We start from the raw sequence: 22,293 nt of genomic DNA, 5'->3' as shown, positions 1-22,293 counted from the left end.
TCAATCTTATAGTAGAAAAAAACAGAAGTCTCAACCAATTTCAGAGAACCAAATAGCAACAATGCAGACCCCAATGAAATTAAATTAGAAATTGACAATTAAAAGACATTTAGGACAAAAATATAGAGCACTTTAAAATGGCATTCCTAAATTACTCACGTGTTAAAAGTGCAAATCTCAAAACAATTAAAATATTTAGGGCTAAATAAAACAAAAGTTCTACATCCATAAGTTGTGGGATAAATTAAATACAGTTCTTGATAAATTTATTTACATAAAAAATAAGGGGGATGAAAACAATTTGAGAAGAAGAATAAACTCAGAAAAAGTAAAAGGAAGAAAATCATCTGAGGTAAGGATTAGAATGTGAGTAGTCTATTAAGAAAGTACACTCAGAAGAATCCAGTAAGGAAATGGGGAAGCATGATAAGGAAGGAGAAGAGTTGTTCTGTCTTGTGTCAAAGGGTTGAGACTTCATACTCCCACACTAGCCAGTCTCTGGCTAAAAGAATCCTGAGGTTGGAAAGGATATCAACTTCAGGCATTTCTAGCTATCCATACCAGCAGGTGGCTCCAGTGCCCAAGAGCAGTCCTTTGAAGGTTTCAAGTGAAAATCTTTAATAGCAGAGCACACAGAAGCTGGGAGATGGGCACAATGAGGTGGCAAACAGGAAATAAATGTATTTGGTAAGGGCACCAACAAAGCCTTCTGCAGAATTTCACTTAGGAGAAAAACAAACAACACTACTAAGAGAGATGCCCAATACAACAAAACCAGTTATTTTAAAAGAACAGTAGAGTATATAGATGTCTAGAAAAATAAATGAAGAAAAATACCAAAATTACACTTTTGAAAAGGCAATATTTGGGGAGCCAAGATTAAATAAGCCCAGGATAGCCTATCTCTTTCACCAATTACAACAAAAATTCTGGACAAAATGCAAAAAGCAGCAACCTGAGGACTTTGAAAAATTAAAAATTCTAGAGCAACCACTAAGAGTCAATAAATTAATCTAAATGAAATATACCCATCAAAATCCAAATAACCCAAAAGGAGGCAGGAAACTAAGAAGAGAGGAACAAAAAGTAGAGAAGACACACAGAAAACAAAAAATAAAATGCTGGACTTAAATCCAAACATATCAATAATCATATTAAATGTAAATTATCTAAATATACCAAGTGAAAAGGCAGAGATCATCAGTTTGTATTTAAGGGGGGAAATGCCCAACTATACACTGTGCAAACACTTAAGGGAGAATTAATAACAACTCTACCCAATTTATTCCAGAACGTAGAAAAGGAATTAATATTTCCAAACTCATTTTGTGAGGCCTACATTAACTTGATTCCAAATTTAACAAAGACATTATAAGACTAATTGATAAATAAACAAACAAACTACAGACTAATATCTCTCATGAACATAGATAGATACAAAAATTCTCATGAAAATATTAGCAAATCAATTGCAATAATATTTTGAAAGAATAATACATCATGGTCATGTGAGATTTTATCCTGGGAACTCAAGGTTAGTTCAACTTGCAATCAATGTAAATAAATCACCATATTAACGGATTAAAGAAGAAAAAGCACGAGATCATCTTAATAGGTGCAGAAGAAGCACTTGACAAAATTCGATCATTTATAATTTTTTAAAGTTCTCACCAAACTAGAAATTTATGGGAACTTCCTTAAGCTGATGAAGGGCATCTACAAAAAACCTACAGATAACATCAAATTTAATGATGAAAGATGGGGGTCTTCCCTGGTGGCACAGTGGTTAAGAATCCGCCTGCCAATGGAGGGGATACGGGTTCGAGCCTTGGTTTGGGACGATCCCACATGCTGTGGAGCAACTAAGCCTGTGCGCCACAACTACTGAAGCCTGTGCACCTACAGCCTGTGCTCTGCAGCAACAGGAGCCATCCAAATGAGAAGCCCATGCACCACAACAAAGAGTAGCCCCTGCTTGCCACAACCAGAGAAAGCCCATGTGCAGCAACGAAGACCCAATGCAGCCAAAAATAAAATTTAAAAAAAAAGAAAGATGGAATGATTTCCCCCTAAGATTAGAAATAAGGCAAGGATACCTATCCTTATCACTTTTATTCAAACTTATACTAGAAATCCCAATTAATACAATAACGCCAAAAAGGAAATAAAAGGCATACGCATTGCAAAGGAAGACATAAATATCCCTTTATCCACAGACATGAGGCCTATGCAGAAAACCCCAAGGAATCCATAAAAATAGCTCCTACAATTAATAAATGAGGTCACAGGATACAAGATCAATGTACAAAAATCAATTGTATTTCTATATACTAGCAATAAACATTAGGAATTCAAATTTTTAAACAGTACCATTCGCAATGTGTTTAGACAACTTACCAAAAAAAACCAAAACACTTAGGTATAAATTTAACAAAACTCGTGTCAGGCCTGTATGGAGAAAACTTCAAAACACTGCTAAAAGAAGAGAAACAAAGACCTAAATAAATGGAGTGATAAATTTGTGTTCAATGATTGGTGCCTCAGTGTTGAAATGATCTACAGATTCAATGCAGTCCCAATCAAAATCCCAATAGAAATTTTTGTATACATTGACAAACTCTCTAAAATTTATTTGGAAAGACGAAGGAAATAGAATAGCCAAAATTTTTTTGAAAAATAACAGCAAAGTCGGAGGACTTCCACAACCTTATTTTAATACAGTTGACACTTGAACAACATGGGGGTTAAGGATGTTAACTATAGCTGCTGTTGAAAATACACATGTAACTTTACAGTCGGCACTCTGTATCCACAGTTCCACATCAATGGATTGAACCAACCACAGATTGTGTAGTACTGTAGTACATATTTAGTGAAAAAGTCCACATATAAGTGGACCCATGCAGTTCAAACCATGTTGTTCAGGGATCAATTGTACTTGTCATAAAGCTACAGCAACCAAGACAATATGATAGTGTAAAGATAGTGTGACAGTATAAAAATAAACATACAAATCTATGGAATAGACAGAGTCCAGAAATAGACCCAGACAAACGTAGTCAACTGAGTTTTTATAAAAGCACAAAGGCGATTCAAAAAAATGTTCTCAACAAATATGATTAAATAATTGGGTAGACATACATACACACACACAAAAAAACCTTCAATATAAACTTCACACTTCATACAAATATGAACTAAAAATGTATTAAAGTCAAAATGTAAAACTAGAGATGGCTTAAAGATGGCGGAAGAGTAAGACGCGGAGATCTCCTTCCTCCTCACAGAGAATCAGAAATACATCTACACGTGGAACTTCTCCTATAGAACACCCACCGAACGCTGGCAGAAGACCTCAGACCTCCCAAAAGGCAAGAAACTCCCCACATACCTGGGTAGGGCAAAAGAAAAAAGAACAAACAGGGACAAAGAATAGGGACGGGACCTACACCAGTGGGAGGGAGCCGTGAAGGAGGAAAGACTCCCACACACTAGAAGCCCCTTCGCGGGCAGAGGCTGCGGGTGGCAGAGGGGGAAGCTCCGGAGCCGCGGAGGACAGAGCAGCAACAGGGTGCGGAGGGCAAAGCAGAGAGATTCCCGCAGAGGATTGGTGCCGACCGGCACTCACCAGCCGAGAGGCTTGTCTGCTCCCCCGCCGCAGTGGGCGGGGGCCGGGAGCTGAGGCTCGGGCTTCAGTCGGATACCAGGGAAAGGTCTGGAGTTGGCAGAGTGAAAACAGCCTGAAGGTGTAGTGCGCCACGGCTGGCTGGGAGGGAGTCGGGTTGAAGTCTGGAGCTGCCGAAGAGGCAAGAGACCTTTTCTTCCCTCTTTGCTTCCTGGGCACGAGGAGAGGGGATTAAGTGCGCCGCTTAAAGGAGCCCCAGAAACGGACGCGGAGCTGCCGAAGAGACAAGAGACTTATTCTTTCTTGCCTCTTTGCTTCCTCGGGCGCAAGGAGAGGGGATTAAGAGCACCGCGTAAAGCGGCTCCAGAAATGGGCGCTAGCCGCGGCTGTCGGCACGGACAGTGGAGACGGGTGTGGGACGCTAGGGTTGCTGCTGCCGCCACCAAGAGGCCTGTGTGTGAGCGCGGGTCACTCTCCACACCGGCCCTCCCGGCAGCCCGTGCAGCCCGCCACTGCCGGGGTCCCGAGATTCAGGGACAGCTTCCCCGGAAGAACGGGGAAGGCGCCGCGCGCGCCTTGGGCCTGTGCGGCGTCACGTCGGCCTCTGCCGCCGCGGACTCGCCCCGCACCCGTGCCACTCCCTCCCCCCAGCCTGAGTGAGCCGGAGCCCCCGAATCAACTGCTCCTTTAACCCCGTCCTGTCTGAGCAACGGGCAGACGCCCTCGGACGACCTACACGCAGAGGCGGAGCCAAGTCCAAAGCTGAACCCCAGGAGCTGTGCGAACAAAGAGGAGAGGGGGAGGTCTCTCCCAGCAGCCTCAGAAGCGGCGGATTAAAGCTCCACAATGAACTTGAAGTGCCTTGCAGCTGTGGAAAACCTGAATAGACAACGAATCATCCCAAGTTGAGGAGGTGGACTTTGGGAGCAACATATACTATTATTTTCCCCTTTTTTTCTTTTTGTGAGTGTGTATGTGTGTGCTACTGTGTGAGATTTTGTCTGTATAGCTTTGCTTTCACCATTTGTCCTAGGGTTAGACCGACCGTTTTTTTCTGTTTTTTTTAAATAGATATTTTTCTTCTTAATAATTATTTTTTATTTTAATAACTATACTTTATCCTACTTTATTTTGTCTTCTCCCTTTCTTTCTTCCTTTCTTCCTTCCTTTCTTCCTCCTTCCCTGCTTTCTTCCTTCCTTCCTCCCTTCTTTCCTCCCTTCCTTCCTCTCTTCCTTCCTCCCTTTCTTCCTCTCCACCTTCCTTCCTTCCTTTCTTGCTTTCTTCCTTCCTTCATTTCTTCCTTCCTTTCTTCCTTCTTCCCTCCCTCCTTCCTTCCTTCCTTCTTTCCATCCTTCCTTTTCTTTCCTTTCTATTTTTTTCTCCCTTTTATTTTGAGCCATGTGGATTAAAGGCTCTTGGCGCCCCAGCCAGGCACCAGGGCTGTGTCTCTGAGGTGGGAGAACCAACTTCAAGAAACTAGTCCACAAGAGATCTCCCAGCTCCACGCAATATCAAACGGTGAAAATCTCCCAGAGATCTCCATCTCAACACCAAGACCCAGCTTCACTCAAGGACCAGCAACGAACAGTGCTGGACACCCTATCCCCAACAAAGAGCAAGACAGGTCTACAGCCCCATCCATTAGCAGAGAGGCTGCCTAAAATAATAATAAGGCTACCAACATCCCCAAACACACCACCAGACGTGGACCTGCCCACCAGAAAGATAAGATCCAGACTTATCCACCAGAACAGAGGCACTAGTCCCCCAAACCAGGGAACCTACTCAACCCACTGAACCAACCTTAGCCACTGGGGACAGCCACCAAAAACAACAGGAACTATGAACCTGCAGCCTGCAAAAAGGAGACCCCAAACACAGTAAGATAAGTGAAATGAGAAGACAGAAAACCACACAGCAGATGAAAGAGCAAGATAAAAACACACCAGACCTAACAAATGAAGAGGAAATAGGCAGTCTACTGAAAAACAATTCAGAATAATAATAGTAAAGTGATTCAAAATCTTGGAAATAGAATAGACAAATTGCAAGAAACAGTTAATAAGGACCTAGAAGAAATAAAGAGGAAGCAAGCAATGATGAGCAACACAATAAATGAAATGAAAAATACTCTAGATGGGATCAATAGCAGAATAACTGAGGCAGAAGGACGGATAAGTGACCTGGAAGATAAAATAGTGGAAATAACTACTGCAGAGCAGAATAAAGAAAAAAGAATGAAAAGAACTGAGGACACTCTCAGAGACCTCTGGGACAACATTAAACGTACCAACATTCAAATTATAGGGGTCCCAGAAGAAGAAGAGAAAAAGAAAGGGACTGAGAAAATATTTGAAGAGATTATAGTTGAAAACTTCCCTAATATAGGAAAGGAAATAGTCAATCAAGTCCAGGAAGCACAGAGAGTCCCATACAGGATAAACCCAAGGATAAACACACCAAGACACATAATAATCAAACTGTCAAAAATTAAATACAAAGAAAACATATTAAAAGCAGCAAGGGAAAAACAACAAATAACACACAAGGGAATCCCCATAAGGTTAACATCTGATCTTTCAGCAGAAACTCTACAAGCCAGAAGGGAGTGGCAGGACATATTTAAAGTGATGAAGGAGAAAAACCTACAACCAAGATTACTTTACCCAGCAGGGATCTCATTCAGATTTGATGGAGAAATTCAAACCTTTACAGAAAAGCAAAAGCTGAGAGAGTTCAGCACCACCAAAGCAGCTCTACAACAAATGCTAAAGGAACTTCTCTAGGCAAGAAACACAAGAGAAGGAAAAGACCTAGAAGAACAACCTGAAACAATTAAGAAAATGGTAATAGGAACATACATATCGATAATTACCTTAAATGTAAATGGATTAAATGCTCCCACCAAAAGACACAGACCGGCTGAATGGATACAAAAACAAGACCCATATATATGCTGTCTACAAGAGACCCACTTCAAACCTAGGGACACATACAGACTGAAAGTAAGGGGATGGAAAAGGATATTCCATGCAAATGGAAATCAGAAGAAAGCTGGAGTAGCAATTCTCATATCAGACAAAATAGACTTTAAAATAATGACTATTACAAGAGACTAAGAAGGACACTACATAATGATCAAGTGATCAATCCATGAAGAAGATATAACAATTGTAAATATTTATGCACCCAACATAGGCGCACCTCAATACATAAGGCAAATACTAACAGCCATAAAGGGGGAAATCAACAGTATCACAATCACAGTAGGGGACTTTAACACCCCACTCTCACCAATGGACAGATCATCCAAAATGAAAATAAATAAGGAAACACAAGCTTTAAATGATACATTACACAAGATGGACTTAATTGATATTTATAGGACATTTCCATCCAAAAAGAACAGAATACACATTTTTCTCAAGTGCTCATGGAACAGTCTCCAGGATCGATTATATATTGGGTCACAAATCTAGCCTTGGCAAATTTAAGAAAATTGAAATCGTATCAAGTATCTTTTTCGACCACAATGCTATGAGACTAGATATCAATTACAGGAAAAGATCTGTAAAAAATACAAACACATGGAGGCTAAACAATACACTACTTAATAACGAAGTGATCACTGAAGAAATCAAAGAGGAAATCAAAAAATACTTAGAAACAAATGACAATGGAGACATGACGACCCAAAACCTATGGGATATAGCAAAAGCAGTTCTAAGAGGCAAGTTTATAGCAATACAATCATACCTTAAGAAACAGGAAACATCTCAAATAAACAACCTAACCTTGCACTTAAAGCAATTAGAGAAAGAAGAACAAAAATACCCCAAATTTAGCAGAAGGAAAGAAATCATAAATATCAGATCAGAAATAAATGAAAAAGAAATGAATGAAACAATAGCAAAGATCAATAAAAGTAAAAGCTGGTTCTTTGAGAAGATAAATAAAATTGATAAACCATTAGCCAGACTCATCAAGAATAAAAGGGAGAAGACTCAAATCAATAGAATTAGAAATGAAAAAGGAGGTGTAACAACTGACACTGCAGAAATAAAAAAGATTATGAGGGATTACTACAAGCAACTGTATGCCAATAAAATGGACAACCTGGAAGAAATGGACAAATTCTTAGAAATGCACAACCTGCTGAGTCTGAACCAGGAAGAAATAGAAAATATGAACAGACCAATCACAAGCACTGAAATTGAAACTGTGATTCAAAATCTTCCAACAAACAAAGGCCCAGGACCAGATGGCTTCACAGGCGAATTCTATCAAACATTTAGAGAAGAGCTAACACCTATCCTTCTCAAACTCTTCCAAAAGATAGCAGAGGGAGGAACACTCCCAAACTCATTCTACGAGGCCACCATCACCCTGATACTAAAACCAGACAAAGACGTCACAAAGAAAGAAAACTACAGGCCAATATCACTGATGAACATAGATGCAAAAATCCTCAACAAAATACTAGCAAACAGAATCCAACAGCACATTAAAAGGATCATACACCATGATCAAGTGAGGTTTATCCCAGGAATGCAAGGATTCTTCAATATACACAAATCAATCAACATGATACACCATATCAACAAACTGAAGGAGAAAAACCATATGATCCTCTCAATAGATGCAGAGAAAGCTTTTGACAAAATTCAACACCCATTTATGATAAAAACCCTGCAGAAAGTAGGCATACAGGGAAATTTCCTCAACATAATAAAGGCCATATATGACAAACCCACAGCTAGCATCGTTCTCAATGGTGAAAAACTGAAATCATTTCCACTAAGATCAGGAACAAGACAAGGTTGCCCACTCTCACCACTCTTATTCAACGTAGTTTTGGAAGTTCTAGCCACAGCAGTCAGAGAAGAAAAAGAAATAAAAGGAATCCAAATAGGAAAAGAAGAAGTAAAGCTGTCACTGTTTGCAGATGACATGATACTATACATAGAAAATACTAAGGATGCTACCAGAAAACTACTAGAGCTAATCAATGAATTTGGTAAAGTTGCAGGATACAAAATTAATGCACAGAAATCTCTGGCATTCTTATACACTAATGATGAAAAATCTGAGAGTGAAATTAAGAAAACACTCCCATTTACCACTGCAAGAAAAAGAATAAAATATCTAGGAAAAAACCTACCTAAGGAGACAAAAGACTTGTATGCAGAAAACTATAAGACACTGATGAAAGAAATTAAAGATGATACAAATAGGTGGAGAAATATACCATGTTCTTGGATTGGAAGAATCAACATTGTGAAAATGACTCTACTACCCAAAGCAATCTACAGATTCAATGCTCTCCCTATCAAATTACCACTGGCATTTTTTACAGAACTAGAACAAAAATTTCACAATTTGTATGGAAACACAAAAGACCCCAAATAGCCAAAGCAATCTTGAGAACGAAAAATGGAGCTGGAGGAATCAGGCTCCCTGACTTCAGACTATAGTACAAGGCTACAGTAATCAAGACAGTATGGTACTGGCACAAAATCAGAAATATAGATCAATGGAACAGGATAGAAAGCCCAGAGATAAACCCACACACATATGGTCACCTTATCTTTGATAAAGGAGGGAAGGATATACAGTGGAGAAAAGACAGCCTCTTCAATAAGTGGTGCTGGGAAAACTGGACAGCTACATGTAAAAGTATGAAATTAGAACACTCCCTAACACCACACACAAAAATAAACTCAAAATGGGTTAAAGACCTACATGTAAGCCCAGACACTATCAAACTCTTAGAGGAAAACGTAGGCAGAACACTCTATGGCATAAATCACAGCAAGATCCTTTTTGACCCATCTCCTAGAGAAATGGAAATAAAATCAAAAATAAACAAATGGGACCTAATGAAACTTAAAAGCTTTTGCACAGCAAAGGATACCATAAACAAGACCAAAAGACAACCCTCAGAATAGGAGAAAATATTTGCAAATGAAGCAACTGACAAAGGAGTAATATCCAAAATTTATAAGCAACTCATGCAGCTCAATAAGAAAAACACAAAAAACCCAATCCAAAAATGGGCAGAAGAACTAAATAGACATTTCTCCAAAGAAGATATACAGATTGCTAACAAACACATGAAAGAATGCTCAACATCATTAGTCATTAGAGAGGTGCAAATCAAAACTACAATGAGATATCATCTCACACCAGTCAGATTGGCCATCATCAAAAACTCTAGAAACAGGGCTTCCCTGGTGGCGCAGTGGTTGAGAATCCGCCTGCCGATGCAGGGGTCACGGGTTCGTGCCCTGGTCCGGGAAGATCCCACATGCCGCGGAGCAAGTAAGCCCGTGAGCCATGGCCGCTAGGCCTGCGCGTCCGGAGCCTGCGCTCCGCAACGGGAGAGGCCACAGCAGTGAGAGGCCCGCATACCACAAAAAAAAAAAAAAAAAAAAAAAAAACTCTAGAAACAATAAATGCTGGAGAGGGTGTGGAGAAAAGGGAACCCTCTTGCACTGCTGGTGGGAATGTAAATTAATATAGCCACTATGGAGAACAGTATGGAGGTTCCTTAAAAAACTACAAATAGAACTACCATACGACCCAGTAATCCCACTACTGGGCATATACCCTGAGAAAACCATAATTCAAAAAGAGTCATGTACCAAAATGTTCATTGCAGCTCTATTTACGATAGCCAGGACATGGAAGCAACCTAAGTGTCCATCAACAGATGAATGGATAAAGAAGATGTGGCACATATATACAATGGAATATTACTCAGCCATAAAAAGAAATGAAACTGAGTTATTTATAATGAGGTGGATGGACCTGGAGTCTGTCATACAGAGTGAAGTAAGTCAGAAGGAGAAAAACAAATACCATATGCTAACACATATATATGGACTCTAAGGAAAAAAAAAATGTCATCAAGAGATTAGTGGTAGGATGGGAATAAAACAGACTTACTAGAGCAGGGCCTTGAGGATATGGGGAGGGGGAAGGGTAAGCTGTGACGAAGTGAGAGAGTGGCAGGGACATATATACACTATCAAATGTAAATTAGATAGCTAGTGGGAAGCTGCTGCATAACACAGGGAGATCACCTCTGTGCTTTGTGACCACCTAGAGGGGTGGAATAGGGAGGGTGTGAGAAAGGGTGATGCAAGAGGGAAGTGATATGGGAACATATGTATATGTATAATGAATTCACTTTGTTGTAAAGGAAAAACTAACACACTATTGTAAAACAGTTATATTCCAATAAAGATGTTTAAATAAAAAAATAAAGGATGTCTTTTAAAAATAAATAAATAAATAAATAAAAGTTCAAGCTACTTCAAAAAAAATGTAAAACTAGAAAATTAGAAAAAAAGAAAGAAAAAATCTTTGTGACCTTGGGTTAGGAAAAGAGTTCTTAGATACATCACAAAAACACAATCTACAACAGAATAAAAGAAAAGTTGAACTTCATCAAAATCAAAAACTTTACTCTGTGAAAGACACTGTTAACAGAATAAATTGACAAACCACAAACTGGGAGAAAATATTTGCAAATTATATACATGACTACTGACTTATATCCAGAATATATGAAGAACCTCAAAACTCAACAATAGGAAAACAAACAACTCAATTCAAAGTGGGCAAAAGATTTGAAAGGCACTTTGCCAAAGAAGATATAAAGATAACGAACAAATACATTTAAAGGTGCTCAACATCATTAGTCATTAGGGAAATGCAAATTAAAACCACAGTAAGATACTACTACCTACCTATTAACATGGCTAAAAGTTTTTTAACTGACAATACTAAGTGCGGAGAAGCAGAAACTTTTAAACATTGCTGATAGGAAGGTAAATTGGTATAACCACTATGAAAAACAGTTTGGTGGAATCATAAAATTAAACATGCATTTACCATTTGACAGCAATTCCAGTTTGGGGTATTTAACCAAGAGTATTGAAACTTATGTGCAGGTAAAATTCTGTACATAATTGTTTATAGTGACTGTTCATAATCACAAAAAACAACTGGAAACAATGAAACTTCAACTGGTGAATAGATAAACTGTGGTATAGGCATAAAATGGAATATTATTCAACAACACAAAGAAACAAACTATTGATACATACAGCATGGATAAATTTCAAATACACTACAGTCAGTGAAAAAAAAAAAGCCAAAATCAAAAAGCTACATACTGTGTGATACGGTATTTTGGAAAAGGTAAAACTGTAAGGATGGTTGCTAGAGATTGGGGGTGTAAAAAGTAATTGACTACAAAGGGACATTATGAGGAAATTTTGGAGGGTGATGGAACTGTTCTATATCTTGATTTTGGGCATGGCTACATTTGTCAAAACTTATAGAACTGTACACCACAAAGGTTGAATTTTTCTGTATATAAATTGAAAATAAACAAGAACAATTTTTTAAAACAATATTGGGAATGACAGAGAGAGAAAATTGAAATGAAGTAAAGATGTTTTTCAATCATAAGAAAACAATATAAATGACTTTATGCCAGTAAATTTGAAAATATTATTGACAGAGACAACTTTTGAAAAAATATAAATTACTAATATTGACTCAAAATGGAAAACTTGAATGGACAAAGAACCATTAAATAAATTGAATGTATGTCCAGGCAAAAATCTTCTTCCTAAATAGACAGCAAGCTCAAATATTTTACAAGCAAGTCTTCCCTAGATTCTAAATATACCACACCACCTTATTAAAAATTAAAAAAAAACCTATTTCAGTGAACAGAAAAACTGAAACTATCCAATTCATGTTATAGGACTACTATAACTTCAATACCAAAACCACATAAAGACTATATTGGAAAACAAGTAGAGACCAATTTCATCTACGAATAGAGACTTTTAAAAATATTTAAGTTAAATATAGAAATCAAATCCAGCATTACATAATGATCAAGTGTGTGCTATCCCAGGAATGTAAAATTTTCTAACATAAGGAAATTTTCTAATGATAATCACATAATAAGACTAGAGGGGAGGAATAAGTACATGATCATCTTTATAGATACAGAAAAAAAACTATTTGCTGAAGTAAAACATGCCTTCATAACTTACAAAAATATTAGCATACCAAGGCAATTTCCTTAACTGGTAAAGTTCAACTAAAATGTTTTGGTAAACATCATACCTCTTAGAATAATTTATTAACTTTGGAATAATTTATATTAAAGATAGTAAGAGGATAAGAATGACAATTTTGACTGCTGCTATTCAATATTTTGGTGGAGGTCCCAGTCAATTAAATAAGAAAAGATAAATAAATCAGTGGAATAAAGATTGGAAAGTAAGAGATAATTATGATTATTATTAGAAAATAAAAATTCCTACATAGAAGTTCCTACACAGTACACACACACACACACACACACACACACACACACACACACACACACACATCAGGAATTCTGGATTCAAGAAAAGCATACAAAAAAATAGTAGTTCTTCTAGAATCCAGCAAATAAATCATTAGAAAATGTCATTTGTAAAAGTACCATTCATAGTAGCTGAAAAAACTGGCCAAAAATATAATGCAGCTGTTTAATATATTTATGCAAAATATTACAAAGAATATACAAATACCAAAATAAATGAAAATATATACTCAATTTCATGGATGAGAAGACTCATTATCATAAAGATGTCAAGTTTTCCCATATTAAACTATAAAACCAAAGCTATTTAAATTAAAATCCAGGTGCTTTTTTTATGGAGCTTGGCAATCTGATGCAAAAATTCAAACTGAAAGTTTAAAAAAAAGGATAGGTGACACAGTTTTAAAAATAAAGTGTAAAGAGGGACAATGTTCCTGGTAATAGATTTGTCAGAGAGCTAACCTCATTGAAACAATGTGGTATTATTCAGAAAAGACAAATAGACCAGTAGAACCTAAGAGAAAGCACTGAAACAGACCCAGACTAGCATAGAAACTTGAATTTTAACAGACGTAGAATTTACAAATTAGCGGGGAAAGGTGAACTGTTCAACAAATTGTGCTGGGACAATGGTATATCTATTAATACATACACGCATACATATGTAAGTCTGTATGTATATCTATATATGATGTGCAGAGAGATACCGAGATATTGATATAAATCTCTCTGTGTATGTATATGTGTGCATATATACATAAGAATATTTATATAAATACTGGTGTATATATATATATTTAGAAAATGCAATCCAGGAATATTAAAATTATAAAAGGTGAAAATATAAAAAGGTTTAGAGATAGAAATCTTAAACACAATACCAGGAGCATACACCATCAAAAAGAGTAGAATGATAAATGTGATTACATTATTATTTTAGATGGTGTCTGTGTGTCAAGACACCATAATTTTTAAAATAAGTCATAATCTAAGAGTATATATCCAACACATAATCAACATATTAGTATCAAGAATATACTAAGTACTCCCACAACACAATTAGCAACAAATAGTTTAATAGTCAAAATCATGAGATGAATCCCTAATGGCCCATATGCATATGGCGTGCTGCTTAATTTCGTTAATATTTTAAAAGAATTCAAATCAAAACAATGAGATGCAATTATTCCACATCAGAGCATATCACCAGATTAGCTGAAATTTTAGAATCTGGCAATATCAAGTGGTGCTTGAGGTTGAGAGGAAATAGAAACATTCACAAGTTGTTGGTAGGAATTAAAACTGATATAACTACTTTCAGAAACAATTGGCAAAAACCAAATGAAGTTCAAAGTTCACCTACCCAGTGGCTCAGGAACCCCACTTCTGGGCATGTACTGCAGAGAAAGTGATCACAGGTGCTCAAGAAGATATGCTCATGAATGTTCATGGCTACAATGTAAAATCCACCAATAGGAGAACAGATAAATGATTGTGGTGTAGTCATACGATAGGATGTAACCTCGTCATTAAAATGAATGAACTATATGTATACACATTAACAGGGATAAATCGCAAAAACATAATGCTGAGTAAGAAAAAAACAAAGTGGCAGGTATGTGTTGTATGACCCTGTTTTCTGTTAAATGTGGGATCACACACAACAATCTTTCATGGATACATATACATGAGGCAAAAGTATAAAACCTGATAAGGAAGCCAAACACCCCACTTTAAGGAGTGGCCCTGGGGAGATGTATAAAAAGGGTCTTTGACTCTATCTGTAACCATTTTCCTTAAGAAATGAGAGAGGAAAGGAGGAGAGAGACATGGATGATGAGAACATGGTTATTGCTCTGTTTTCCCCTGTATTTTGTTTCTTTCTGTTTGAGTTCTTTTGTAACAAAAATAAGAAAAAGAAGGAAGAGATGAGGGAGAGAGGAAGGAAAAGACTGAATGGAAACTCACCGAAATGTTTAGAGCAACTATCACCTTAGAGCATTGTGGGGGATTTTAATTTTTTCTTTACACTTTTTCATATTTTCTAAATTATCCCCAGGAATCATGTATGACTTTTATAATCTGAACAAAACAATGCATGCTCTTTTAAAAGCACCTTGCTAAGCTGTTGTGATTTAAAAGCCTGGATTGTGGAAGAGAGACTGGTATTTTGGACATCCAGGCTAGCTCCCATAGCGATTTGTCCAAGACAGGTTTCTGGGGGAACTGATAAGGGCACAAATGAATTAAATTCCACTATCAGAACCACCTCTGGGTCTCAGGGGGTGAGGGTTCCAGAAGTCTCGATCCCTGTGCCAGCCTCCGGGGGGTAGGGGCTGCAAGAAGAGATAACAGCCAGCTTTATTGTTCTGTCTGAAAATCATTCTTGAGAATTGAGGTGACTGTCCCCATAGCCAGCTTATCAAGGGAAGGTCCCCTTGATGCCCTTGAAACCATTGCTGTGACCCTCTAGAGCTCCCAGCACATGGGCATGGTCCTATGATCCTATATGCATCGTGTGGGCACCGTGCTCAACAACTTAAAATTTACCTGGGGTGGCTTTTACATTTACTTCTCAAAACGACTCTCAGTGTTGTCTCACAGTGGAAAAAGACCGGGACTCAGAGAAGTTAATTAACTTGGACAGGGCCACCCGGCTAATAAATGGGGCAGAGTCAACTATCCAGGAGGCCACATAAAGCCCTAATAGTAGAATATTAGGCACCAGTGACAAACTAAGAAAAGAAACAATTCTTGGATCAGGATGGAACGTTTCCAAAAGTCCTAAATCCACACCAAGAGAGCAGCCCCAAGTGTAGGGGCTGGGTGGGCCTATTCAGAGATTAGACTCTGGGCATTCCCATCCAGACACAAGTCCCCTGGTTCTAAGTGGGGGGTGGTCCATGTAAGTAAGAGCCCGCCCCCTCCTCCCACCTCCACCTCCTATGCTTAATTATCAGGCACTTAATGTTAATATATGAGATGTTGGAAAGGGCTAAATGAATGGGAATGAGAGAAATCCCAATGTGGTCTCCCATCAGTCTTTTTTTTTTTTAACATCTTTATTGGAGTATAATTGCTTTACAATGGTGTGCTAGTTTCTGCTTTACAACAAAGTGAATCAGTTATACATATACATATGTTCCCATATCTCTTCCCTCTTGCATCTCCTTCCCTCCCATCCTCCCTATCCCACCCCTCTATGTGGTCACAAGCACCGAGCTGATCTCCCTGTGCCATGAGGCTGCTTCCTACTAGCTATCCAACCTACGTTTGGTAGTGTATATATTTCCATGCCACTTTCTCACTTCGTCACAGCTTACTCTTCCCCCTCCCCATATCCTCAAGGCCCTGCTCTAGTAGGTCTGTGTTTTATTCCCATCCTACCCCTAGGCTCTTCATGACATTTGTTTTCTTAGATTCCATATATATGTGTTAGCATGCGGTATTTGTTTTTCTCCTTCTGACTTACTTCACTCTGTATGACAGACTCCAGGTCCATCCACCTCACTACAAATAATTCAGTTTTGTTTCTTTTTATGGCTGAGTAATATTCCATTGTATATAGGTGCCACATCTTCTTTATCCATTAAAGCAACACTTAGGTTGCTTCCATGTCCTGGCTATTGTAAATAGAGCTGCAGTGAACATTTTGGTACATGACTCTTTTTGAATTCTGGTTTTCTCAGGGTATATGCCCAGTAGTGGGATTGCTGGGTCGCATGGTAGTTCTTTCTGATTGCTCCTAACTCTATTTTCTGGAGAGGATCTGTTGTAGTCAAGCTCCAAACTAGTCATTTTTTCCCACCATCAGGAAAAACACACAGTACTTAGAGGCCAGCATGGGCCCTTGTGCGATCCAGGCAGGAGGAAACCCGTGGTGTGGCTATTCCCCAAGATTGAAAATGGCTCTGGAAAGCCCTGCAGGTTTCTGTATACCAGCCTAACCACCGAGGTCCCAAGAGGGAAGGGAGGAAGGCTGGAGCCTCTGGCCATCTCCTGACCTCCTTCCCAGGACCCCTGAACCTGCCAACACCAGGTCTTAGCCCAGTATCCATACTGGGTAACTTCATCCCCTCTCCCCATGGGGTAAGCTCCCTCTGTATACCAGGGTATCCTGAGGCTGAGAATATGCCCATGAAGCAGGTCTCACCCGCCACACAGGGGATTATCTCAGAGCAGCAGGAACAATTACTCATCGGCATGGAACTGGGGGCCTCTGGGGGCAGCACACACTGCTGTACAGTCCGAGCTTGCTCTCCAGATGTTCTGGGGTCCACTGTTCTCAGCAGAGCCTCATACCCCTAGGGCTATAGCATCATCCTGACCCAAAACCAGGCTGCTTCTCCCTCCACTCCTCACACAGTCCTGTAGGGACCAGGCAGGAACAAACTGGGGACTCCAACTGGAGGTTCCTGGGGTGATGGGGCAGCAGCCTAGAAAGTACATGCCCTTCTACAAGGACAACCCCACTCAGGTTATAAGCGGGGTAGAAGCAACACCCCAGACAACTACATGTTACCCTAATGGTGGAATTCAGGCACCAGCAGCAGGCTAAGGAGAGAAACAGTTGGGGGTAGGGGTGGCTGAGTTTTGACACATGAGAAGGAAGGCCTCATCACGCCAGAACTTCCAATTTTTCAATTTTTATACGAAAGTACTCAAATTTGTAACAGTGGCAACTAATTTTAAAAGCTCTAAATCTGTCTGGACCAAATCAAACAAGTACACAAGTTGGATTTGTCCTCGGGGCTACCATCTGGCTTGTGGGCTGGCTAGTGGCAGGTCCAAGTAATATACAACCATCCCCCCAATAATGATGATAGAAGACAACTCTCACTTATTATTCACTTGCCGCCATTGACGTCAATTTATGCTAAATCAACCCAGTTAGGTAGGGTCACTGAAACTTGCAGTGCCTCGCACCTGGCCCATCCCAGGTGTCAGCGGTGCTGGGGTGGGTGGGTCCACGCATGCAGACACCCTGGCCTGCCCAGCCTCTCCACTCTCCTTCCAGAAGGCTGTCTTCTGGGGATGGAGGATGAAGTCTTCCAATGGGAAAGCTGAGCCAACGTTGGGGAGCCAACTGTCCAGAAGTGGGGTCCCCTGGAGACAAACGTCAGCCAAAGGGGGACAGGAATCAGTGGACAAATGCCTCAACCTGCTGGCTTTGGAGTGACAATTCTGAGGGCATTCTGCATGCTGCTTTGCAGGGTCCCCAGCAGGAGGGAGCCTCGCTGCCCACTGCAGCAGCCAGCTCAACAGCACACTGTTCACTCCCTTTTCCTCTTCCTTCCTCTCACCCCCTCTCCACGCCCTCACTCCCGCTTCCTGGCATCACCTTCCAAATAAACTGTCTGCACCCAAATTCTTCAGTCAGTCTCTGCTTTCAGAGGAATCCAAATTAAGACAGATGGTTTGCAGATAAAGACGCTGAAGCTCAGGGAGGTTAAGTAACTTGCCCAGAGCCACTCAGCTGAGAAAGGACAGAACTCGGGTTGAATAAGGACAGGCTGGCTCTCAAATCCTGCCCTTAACCACTGCTCACTGCCTCCTTAGAGAAAGCCAGCCAGTCCCTTTGGCCTCTCTCCCTCTAAGCCCATGGCCAGCTCTCACCTTGTGAATCTGAACCCTTTGGTACACCCAGGGGAAAGTGCCAAGAATGTAGCACACCCACCAAAAAGCAAGAGTGTCTACCCTGGAACTGGGCAGAACTGGTCCACTGTATACCCCAGAGGGTCCAGGAAGAGTCCACTGGGAGACCCCACCCCCATGGGCTCAGGACACTGCCCCCGACACCCTGGGAACTTACCTGCCTGCTCCCCCTTAGGAAGGGCCCACAGCACCCTCTAGGCACCAGCAAGACCCATTCGAGCCTGGAAAATCAGAGCTGAAAGAGGCCTGGAGGGCCTGGAAGCCTCTTTGCTCTACAGACAGGAAGGCTGAAGCCCAGACAGGGGCCCACTCTCCCAAGACCCCCTCGCCCCCATCCCAGGTCCTTGATGAACAGAAGGCACATAAAGAAGAAGAATGAGTTCCAAAGGCTTTGCTTTCTCCACTACGAGGAGAGGCGCATCTCCTGCTTCCCGGACGGCACACCCTCTCAACTGGGAGGGAGGAGGCCAGGCAGGCCACAGCCTGATCGCCTCAGGGGCATGCCAGGGAAGCCAGGCAAAGTTGGAGAGACAAGGTCCTGGGCACAAGGAAGTCAGGGAGGGAAGTGAGGCTTCCCTCCCTGCAGAAGGACCCCGGCTAGGAGCCCAGGCCTGGCTGCAGGATTGGCTCTGGCACCCTCTGTGGAATCCTGAGCCCACGGGCTCCTCCTGCATCTGTTTCCCATGTACCCAGTAATAACCAGAATACCAGTTAAGCTTTCCCTCGATGCAGGCTTTTCCTGCATCACAACAGCCCAATGGCTCACTGCTGATTTCCCTATTTTAGAGCTGAGGAAGCTCAGGTACAGACTGGTGAGGAAACTCAGGTACAAAGTGGTTAAGCAAATCGCCAAAGGTCACACATCCTACCCACAGCCCTGTGGGCTCTCTGATTCCAAAGGCCAGGTGGGCTTTATTTATTTTTAGAAAATATGGTCTTAAAAGGAGCCTCAAGTCTAGCACTTCCAGGTTCCTTAATCTGCTGGATACGGAAGAAGGAAAACCCTAAAAGGTCTGTGTTGAGAGCCTGTGCAGAAAAAACAGCCAACCCTGAGCAAAAGGGGCAGAACACCAGGCTGAGGCATCCAAGGGGGCAGTGAGTGAGGAGCCGCCAGACCAGATCCCAGGATGCACGGTGGACACGTCACTGGGCTGGGAGCTGGGGAGAGCCTCGAACCTGGAACCCCTGGGCCTGAGCCCTGGGTTTGCCTGCAGATGCCAGGCTAAGCCGCACCCTGAGACCTAACGGGATAAACCAACCTAAGGGCCTGAAGCCCAAGCAATGAGAGCAGAAGAGTTGCTGTGGGCTGCGGAGCTTAGGGCCACACTCCACATCCCTCGGAAAGCAGAAGGTCATTGCCAGAGGGGCCTGCTCCTGGCCGCATACACGGCCACAGCAGAGCAGAACTGCTGTCGGCCACACCAGCCACCTCAGGGCTGTGAGTGACCTGCACGGCCTTTTCCCATGGGAGTGGAGACTTCTCCAGCTCTCCTACACATCCCACCCCTGCAGCCACACCAGCCAGGGTCCACCATCCCTCAGGCCCCAAAACGCAGTCACTGACCTCAGTCAGGAGAGAATTCAGCCCAGCCTCTGCTCTCTGCCCACCTTACTCTCCCCCCGCCCTGCCCCCGCACACACAACCGGAGCATTTTAACCCCTTCACAAGACACACACCCTTTGGTGTGACCAAAGTTGGGGTGTGACTCCAACTCCTTTGGGGTCCAGCCCCTGGAGAGAGTGTCAGCCCTTCCCAGCCTTGACTGGCCCCTCCCCCACAGGGTGGGTGCAGATTCTAAGAAGAAGGGGAGGGGCTTGAGGCCTCACAGGCGCCCTCACCGTGGGACTGGCATCCCTCTTCTCTGCCTCCGGGCCTGGAGCTCTGTTAGCCACGGCTCCCGTCACCCCGCCCCACACTATTACCTGTTATCTTAGCCTCGGTCCAGAAAAAGGGAGGGGGCAGAGGAGAAAACTGTCAGCTCACACAAATGAATCTCATCCATTCTGGTGAGGCCCTATGAGCGGCCAGGATGACTGTACTGTCCGCGTGTTCCTAGCGAAAAGCCTGAGGTCAGACAGGGCCACATTGCAAAGCTGGGCCTGGAGCCCAGGCTCCTGACACCCAGATGCTTTGTCCCTCCCTCTTGTGTGCCCCGGTCATCGCTTGGTTGTTCACACATGCATTCAACAAATGTTTGCAGAGCACCCAGGCCAGACCCCATCGGGCACTGAATGGCACAGCTTGGATTCTAGCTGGGTCTCTGGACCGCCTTCTCCTTGGGGTCTCAGTGAAAAGCATGCATGGTGCCTCTGATCTAGGTCTTTCCCATTGGACCAGTCTCCCCACATGGCTCCAGCCCAGAACCAGCCCAGGGAGCTCTGGTTTGCAGAGACAAAGCCAAGGAGAACATCAGCTCCCCCATTTGAACAGGAGAAACCCTGATTTATTTCCCGGGTGGGGAGGATCTTGGAGGTGCCGTAGGAGCTCTCAGGAGGAAATGATTTCATGTCAGGGTGTTTCACCGGCTGAGCCACAGTGCACAGATTTACTGTTCCAAGAAGAAAGGGAACAGGACTGTGATAAACTGTAGGCCGGAGGCGACGGGAAGAGGTATGTGGAGAGAGCTTGGCATCAGGAGAGATTTGTAGAAATTTCTTGTAAACAGAAAAGAGCCCTAGTTTAAAATATACTAAATAATTCCCACCAGCATATTCCCTTCCCACTGTGCTCCCAGGAACACTCCTCCATGTCCTCACAAAATCTGGAGAAAGAGCAAGCCCAGAGAGCCTGCCCTCCCAGGGTCCCCTCAGCACAGTGTCCTTGGCTGCTCCACGGCCTGGGGAAGCGACACTGACCATTATTTCACCACAGAGCCTTTCGGTGTACCTAGCACATGCTTAGTGCTCCCACACACTTATTTATTGCGCACGTGGACGCTCTGAAGACGGCATCTCTATTACCCCCATTTCCCAGGTGAGGAAACTGAGATTGCAAGAAATAAAGGAATTTACTCGAGGTCACAGGACTTGGTTCATCTGACTGCAAATTGATTCTTCAAAGTGCTGTACCAGGCTGCCCCCAGCAGTGACTGAAGTGGCCCAGGATGAGGACCCTTACCTTTGAGAGTACTTAGGAGTCTCCCTGGGTCAGGATGGAGACTTGAGTGAGGGGTGCAGGCAGCCAACAGGCATCCCCTTTGTCCCTCAGAGCACCTCAGTGTCATACCTAATCCTTCCCAAAGTCCATTCTAAGCCACCACTACATTTGATCCTGAGGAAGGAAAGAAGGTCTGTTCAGCCCCACTTTGTACATGATGATGGGGGAGGGCCAGGGCCTCGCAGCAGAGTGGACACCATGCCACACCTCTGGTTCCAGGCAGTGGAGAGGAGGTGTGGGGGGACCGCGTGGGTCCTGGCCTGGTGGGAAGTGGAGTGGGAGCCCTAGGCCAGGCCACAGACAGCAGAGGTGGGGATGCCTGGTGGGAGCCTGGCAGGTGGGGGCTCCAGGCACTCCCAGCCTCTCTCCTGGCCTCATTTCCCCAGGTCGCAGCTGTGTTCCTTTCATTCCTAGGGCCCATTGACTTAATCTGATCTACCCGGTGCTGCCAATTCCAG

At 42.3% G+C, this 22,293-nt stretch overlaps 1 long non-coding RNA gene across 2 annotated transcripts in view; it reads right to left on the bottom strand.

Annotated features, from left to right (window-relative positions):
• Positions 1-22,293, bottom strand: part of LOC136793115 (uncharacterized) — a 294,913-nt gene that overhangs the window by 235,263 nt on the left and 37,357 nt on the right. Inside the window, exon 3 of one of the 2 annotated variants that reach the window (XR_010837958.1) lies at positions 21,831-21,949. The exons of the other annotated variant lie outside the window; for it this stretch is intronic. This is a non-coding gene — a long non-coding RNA (uncharacterized lncRNA). Of the gene's footprint in view, positions 1-21,830; positions 21,950-22,293 lie in introns of those variants that run through there. 2 annotated transcript variants of the gene reach the window in all.

Source organism: Kogia breviceps, chromosome 18 (assembly GCF_026419965.1).
Source record: "Kogia breviceps isolate mKogBre1 chromosome 18, mKogBre1 haplotype 1, whole genome shotgun sequence".
In the NCBI taxonomy this organism is placed as follows: domain Eukaryota; kingdom Metazoa; phylum Chordata; class Mammalia; order Artiodactyla; family Physeteridae; genus Kogia; species Kogia breviceps.
The sequence above is the reverse complement of the archived record's forward strand: the minus strand, read 5'-3'. Positions and strand labels throughout refer to the sequence as shown.